Source organism: Jaculus jaculus, chromosome X, assembly GCF_020740685.1.
Source record: "Jaculus jaculus isolate mJacJac1 chromosome X, mJacJac1.mat.Y.cur, whole genome shotgun sequence".
NCBI lineage: Eukaryota > Metazoa > Chordata > Mammalia > Rodentia > Dipodidae > Jaculus > Jaculus jaculus.
The window spans coordinates 38,281,773-38,287,772 of record NC_059125.1 but is presented as its reverse complement, the minus strand read 5'-3'; the positions used below and the strand labels follow the sequence as shown (position 1 = coordinate 38,287,772).

The 6,000-nt window shown below is 38.7% G+C and overlaps 1 pseudogene; it reads right to left on the bottom strand.

Annotated features, from left to right (window-relative positions):
- Positions 1–269: 269 nt before the first annotated feature.
- Positions 270–5,374, bottom strand: LOC101598115 (annotated as a pseudogene).
- Between the last annotated feature and the right edge of the window lie 626 nt (positions 5,375–6,000).

Genomic DNA, 6,000 nt, shown 5'->3' with positions numbered 1-6,000 from the left:
GGGTCCTTAGGCTTTGCAGGAAAGCACCTTAGCTACTAAGCCATATCTCCAGCACAATGTCAAACTTTTAATGCTGCAAAATGTGAGAAAAGTAAAGGAAAATGTTCATCCCATGATGATAATATATCTAGCATTGGTGAAGGCACAGCAGAAATTCTATGAGAAATGTTCATGAACATTAGGTATTGTGTATATAGAGAGTATGTATATATAGAATAATATCATGTATTATTATATTATAATGATTGACATTTAAAATTAGACCTGGACATAGTAAGTGGTGAAGGGAAAATTATCTAGTTATCTTTCTCTTCCTCATTTTAGTATAGGAACTGTTTCTGAGTTTTAATTATTGTTGGCATAGGAGTATTAGAAGGGCTATAATACCATCTCTTCCTTCTAAAGGTCTCAAGCACTCCTGGCAAACTGTCATCCTGGCTTACGATGGACTCTTTAAAGACACTTGGTTCATGAAATTCCTCAATGGTGTCTGGTTTACCAGGGTGTTTTCCTTGAATTTCAAGTAAGAACTTGGGAAAAGTTAAAGGCTCTTCATTCCCAAGCTTTTTCAACTGATTAGGCTTCAGGTAAAATGTTTCACACTAAATCTTAGCCCTTTTGGTATTACGAGGATTGTGTGACTTTTTGTATTTCATCTTAAAGTTTGATTCCTGTTTTGAGAGTCTTGTGCCCTTCACTTTGTTCATCTTTGTGTATTGCTTGAACTCAGGGGGAAATGGGCTGGCTTTCTTGACAGGGGACTCTTCAAGGCTTAGTTGACATTCACTGCCACCTTCAACTTGTTGCATTAGGATCCTGTCTTCCAAAGGTTTGGCCCAGTCAAAGACTGGTTCACCTCCTTTATATATGTATGTATAATAAATAGTACTAAGCATATCCTGTGGTCTGTGTGTACTTTCATAATAATGATGGCCTTCACATGGCCAGACACTATCATTGAGATTGTCATCATCAAGTTTTCCTTCAGGATATTTCCCAGCCTTGATGGCTTGCTTGATTGCTTCTGTATGACAGTCCCAAAAAGGCCACTTGCTCTCTCGCTTCCTGTCTGGTTTGTGTGTGTTCAGCCACTTGATTAAGAGGTCTGCAAAATTGTCTTCTCCCTGAGGCCATGGAGATATATGGTTCTGGCAGGATCCTGTGCCTTCCCAGAAGGCACTGCATCATTGCTGGAGTGATGAAAGTGAGTTAAATAGTCTTGTGTCTTCAGAAAGGTTTTTCTGACTCTTAACTGCTTATAGAACTGGGGACCCTGTGAGAAACTGTGGGGAAAAAGGCTCCCTCCAGGCCTGGAGAGTTCATCCTTTCATGTGGAGTACAGCCTTTCCTGACATCATCCTGACTTTCCTTCTTAAAAAGCCAGTGCTGACCCTCCAGGGAGCTAGAGAATTTCAGTTGCTCTTTCTTAGGTTTCAAGGAGTACTTGGAAAGCAGTTGGTCCTTGTGTTGCAGTTTGCCAGTTATGTCCTGGGGTGGGGGGGAGATTGACTTTAATAGTATCCATTGTGGATAGTTTCCTGAAAGCCTTTGATCCTCTACAGTAACCCTGGCTGTGGGGGTTCTGTTCCAGCCTCACTGATTTGCCTTCCTGAGGCCCCAATGTTGCTAAGAGACATGGATTACTTCGCTTGGATTCTACTGTGATTGGCATGAGTGGTTCTGTCCTCAGATCCTTCACCCAGTTCCATGTACTATGGACAGAAAACACAGCTTTTGATGAAATTTCATGGTTTATTTTCCATCTCGGCCTACATTACAAAGAATATTTCTATGAATATTTGCATTTATATTTTTGTATGCACGTATGATTTTATGTCTTTCAGATAACCATTAGTTAGAAGTCCAATACTGAGATCATCCATTTCTTCAGTTTTAATCAACCACTAAGTTATATGGTTTTTCAAAACAGACAAAATTGTATGCATTTCTTACAGAATTATATTTGAAGACTTTTAAAAATTCTATATGTTTGCCAATTATTTTCTTGTTTTAATAATCTTTTTCAACTGGGTATGGTAGTGTACACCTTTAATCTCAGCACTCAGGAGGCAAAGGCAGGAGGAACACCATGTGTCCGAGGCCACCCTGAGGCTACACAGTGAATTCCAGGTCAGCCTGAGCTAGAGTGTGACCCTACCTCAAAAAAAAAAAAAAAAAAATTCCAAAGAGCATAAAATTTAACTTTGATGAAGTCTGCTTTATCTATTTTATCCTTTGATGGAGTGAAATTTTCTTTTCTTTATATATACATATATACATACATACATACATACATACATACATACATATATATATATATATATATATATAAAATATATATTTGACAGCTTCTATACTTATAGACAACAAACCAGCTGACTCTCTCCAGCCCCTCTATGAGGATTTTATTATCAGGTATTAAATATTGAAAAGGTTCACATTTCGTTTTGATGAGGATTCTGTGTAGATAAACTGATTTGAAAATAATTAACATAATAAACATCAAATTTTCCGGCCACTTAAAAGGGTACATCTCCATAATTGCATTGACGCTTTCATTATCCAGTAATTTTTATATACACATGTCACATCTGCTTGCCTCTGCATTTTCCTTAAATATTTTCATATATTTGTTACTAAAATAAATGATGTTCAGAGTAAATTTTGAGGGAGGAGAAAGGCATTGCACTGTAACACATACATGCTGGTGATGACTTTGTTCCTTGAGGGAGGTGGTTAAGACAGTGTCTCACTATCTAGTCTAAGCTGTCCTGGAACTCCTGTATTACTTTTCGTATTGTTGTAATAAATACCCAGTAAAAGCAACTTACACAAGAAACTTTATTTTGATTCATGGTTCAAGTGAAAGTACATCATGGTAGGGAAAGAATGGCAGTTACTAGTATCTCTAGCTGTGGCAACAGAAGCAAGAAGTAGCTGATCATACTGCACCTGCAGTCAGGAAGCAGAACGTTGAGCAATAAGGCACACCTGGCTTGGCTTTCTCCTATTTATTTATGAGTGAAAGAGAGAGGGATTATGGGTACACCAGAGCCTCTTGGCCACTGCAAACAAACTTCAGATTCATGCACCACTTTGTGAATCTGGCTTTGCAGGCACACTGAGGAATTGAATCTTGGCCAGCAGACTTTGCAAGCAAGTGCTTTTAATTGCTGAGCTATCTCCCCAGCCCCCCTTTCCCATTTTTATTCAGTCCAGAACCCAAGCCCATGGAATAATTTCACCCACATTCGGGGTGACATCCTTAGTTAAACCTCTTTGAAAATCCCTGTGTAGGCAGGGCAAGAAGTGTGTCTCCTAGGTAATTCTAAATCCAATCAAAGTGACAATGAAAATTAATAATCCCAAGTTTATATGTTGTCAACTTGACACTCAAACATACTTTGTTGTTGTTGTTTTATTTATTTATTTATTTTTTTATTTTCTGAGGTAGGTTCTCACTCTAGTTCAGGATAACCTGGATTTCACTATGTAGTCTCAGAGTAACCTCGAACTCATGGTGATCCTCCTATCTCTGCCTCCTGAGTGCTGGGATTAAAGGCATGTGCCACCACACCTGGCTTAAACATACCACTTTTAAAACAAAATATTGTATCCCTCATTCCTACAGGCTCATGAACATGTCATAAACAATATGAATTTAGTTTATATGTAAGAAATCTCCAAATCTTAACAGTTCTAACATTATTAAAAAACAAAGTATTTTCTGAGACTCAAGACAAAACTCTTAACAATGATATCATGTAACATAAAATACAATAAAATAAGTAATATTTTTCCAACATACAATGACACAGAATGAACACTCCCATTTCAAAGGGAGGAATAGGGACAGAGCATGGAAATTCTAGCTCAAAACATGATGAAGCTGCATCAGAGCAAAGCCAACACGACCATTTTTCACACTATGTTTGTTCCAATAGCCTTGAATGAGCCTGGCTCTCCAGCTATCCTGCTGGAGCAAGCTCCACTGTTCCTGAAGCTTTCCTCAGCAGATGGTACACATTTCTGCCACCTCCAAATCATGGACTATCAAATGTAACTTGGGCTTCATCTTCACAGCTTCATACAATGGCCTCTCTGGTCTCCTTGTAGTAAATCCAAAACGGCCACATATTGCCTAGCCTTGATGATATTCTAAACCTTGATACATGTTTTAATGATCCCCAGACTCTTGCATTTTGATGCCTGCAAAACCAGGACCAGGTGGATGATGTTTCCAAATTGCTCTGTTAACTTTAGATGTAGTATGGATCCTTCCTAATGTGGCTATAGTGGTCTTTATAAAATGTGTTGGCTATACCTTTTCTGAAAATATTTACCTAAGCAGTTATTTTGAGTAGGGATCCTACTCAATGACATAATCTTTCTCTATCTGAATAAATTTGCATTTTTACTGGCTGCCGCTTTATAAGAAAATGTATGAGCCTGGTGTGGTGGCACACACCTTTAATCCCAGCACTTGAGAAGCAGAGGTAGGAGGATCACGTTGAGTTCCAGGACAGCCTGAGACTACATAGTGAATTCCAGGTCAGCCTGAGCCAGAGTGAGACCCTACCTTGAAAAAAATTAAAAAAAAAGGAAATAAAAAGAAAGAAAGAAAGAAAGAAAGAAAGAAAGAAAGAAAGAAAGAAAGAAAGAAAGAAAGAAATAAATTATGAGAGTGGGGAGAGAGGCACAGAATTGGCATAAAGGGCCTCTAGCCACTTGCAAACAAACTTCAGTCATATGTGTCACTTTGTGCATTTGGCTTTATGTGGGCACTGGGAAATCAAACCCAGGTCCTTAGACTTTGCAGGCAAGCACCTTAACTACTGAACCCAGGCTACAGCTTTAATGAGTAAAGTGTTATCCACAGGGCACCTTTACTATTGTCTCAGTGCAAAGAACCAGGTTTCTCCTCGATGGCATTAATTTCCTTTAACATCTACAACTGCTTTCTGTCCACTCACCTTGACTGCTTCTTTCAACTTACTCAAACTTCTTTACTCAGAAAACATTTTTCATGTTGTTCTGCTCTCTATACTGTAGATGTGACAAAGAACAGTATGCAGTGTGCCACAATATGAATGTAATTCTTCTTTCTTAAAATCTACATCATCAAACAACTTAGCCCATCTCCTTTAAAATTAGTCTCAGATTTTTAGGACATGGACAAAATTCAGCCAGATTCTTTGGCAGAATATGACCTAAATGACCTCTATCCTGCTTTGTAACATATTCCCTTTTTTCACTTTGAAACCTCATTACCACAATCGTCACTGTCTGAATTTCTATCTGCATTCTGATCTTCAAAACTCCCACCAGCAATGACCCATAAAGCACTGCTTACAGAATGGTACAGTTTCTTCATCAAAACTCATACATATTCCTCTTGAAAACCAAATTCCAAGGCCTATGAACCACGTGTCCAGCTTTATCACACAAATAGTATTATTTAATGATTCCAAATATGTGCATTATTCATTTCTGTGACAAAATTCCAAGCAAAATCACCTTAAGGATATGAGACTTTATTTTTTACATGGTTTGAGGATAAGGGGCAATTAGATAGCTAGTCAGAAGGGACGGCCCAAAGAGAGAACAGCAGAATCAGAGTTCTGCCTTAGCAGAACCAGAGTTCAGCATCTTATCTAGACTATCCAGTCAACTCTCTGACCACTTACTCCAGAGCTCCAACCAATCAGCTCTTTCTCAGACTCACTTTAGTTTGAGGATAAAGCCCACCACTATATATATGTATAGGCCCTATTTGTTGGCTATATGTCTCCTAAACTTCTAGTCCTGTCCCAGTAAGCCTCCCCTGATCCCAGCCTAGCCTGGCTGAGACAAGGGAAAACCCTGACCCTTACTCCAACTTTCTACCCCCTCCTGCGTTCAACATGGCAGGAGCTCTCTGCACTTCCTTCTCTGTCCTCTATAAATGCCTTTTTATATTTCTTATAGGCCCATTTTCACTTCCAGCATGGTTTCTGAGAT